Consider the following 1,164-nt stretch of genomic DNA (forward strand, 5'->3'; position numbering starts at 1 on the left):
CCCAGACATTCTATGATTCTATGGTCTGTGCTGTGGACTACCTCTCTAACTGCTAAATTACCATTCTGGCTGGTAAGGTAACCTGGGGTGCTGGTGATTTCGGTGCATTAGTATCTAGATATATGGTACATGAGATCTACAGTGGCAATTTTACCCTTCAGTATTTTGAATGAGCCTTATCTGTCCACATTGATTATTGCTTTCACATATTTCATAGAATAAACTATATAGGGTATGCTAGTATCTTTCTGTCGTGTATGGGTGGTTTATAATTGCTAGAATTATGTCAGTAATTTTAAGTAAGCTCTGAACTTTTGTGGGCACTGACTGTCAAGTAGGCTAGTAAATGAAAATTTTGCTAATCCTACTTCATTAAATGGGTTACTTTAGTAAACTAGTATCAGTTACTTCAGAGTGGCATACACTTAAATACTTGTATTATGAAGGAAAACAATAATTATATAAACTTGTCTGACAAATCTGGTGTGATCAGTTTCCTAGGTTTCTTCAGACCAATAATTTCCCATCAAGGTATACACTAGGTATGTATTAGGAAAGGTATGCTGTATACATCTTTTTTTTTTTTTTAAAAAAAAAAAAAAAAGAGGCCTTATTGCACGATGTGTAAATGTAAGAAATATTTTTTGTGCGTATGAGAAGTGTGCAATTTGTTTTTGAAACTCTTGGAAGGAGTATAGAAGTGCATTTAAGAAGCAGGAGTTTAAAGAGGATTCCTGTTTGTTCTGCACTGCACGTACATGTAGTGAAACAGTCTTTATCCCAGAAAGCTTACAATCTAAAATATGTAGAAACTGGATGAGTTTTTACTGGGCAAGTTCAGAAGAGGTGTTAAAAATGCTGATAATAAGCCAGCTGCAGTATGTGGCTGCATTAGGTAAACTCCTCCACCTCCAGAAACAGAATTTGGTATCTTCAACCTGCTACTTGCAGTCTGATTTTTCAAAAGAAGGCTCTGCCAGTGACACAGTTCCCAACTCTGCTTCCCTACCATTTTTCTCTTGGTGTGGTTTTCTTCCATTGGAGGAGGTCTGGGTATGGGATACTGCGGTCAAGGGGCACTGGCACCACACATGCCATCATCTGCCTTCCTGTGGGAACAAGGGAAGGGCAATTTCAATCAGCCAAGTAGAAGAGCCAGTGCTT

The sequence above is a fragment of the Merops nubicus genome, unplaced genomic scaffold (genome assembly GCF_000691845.1).
Source record: "Merops nubicus isolate BGI_N331 unplaced genomic scaffold, ASM69184v1 scaffold44682, whole genome shotgun sequence".
Taxonomy (NCBI): domain Eukaryota; kingdom Metazoa; phylum Chordata; class Aves; order Coraciiformes; family Meropidae; genus Merops; species Merops nubicus.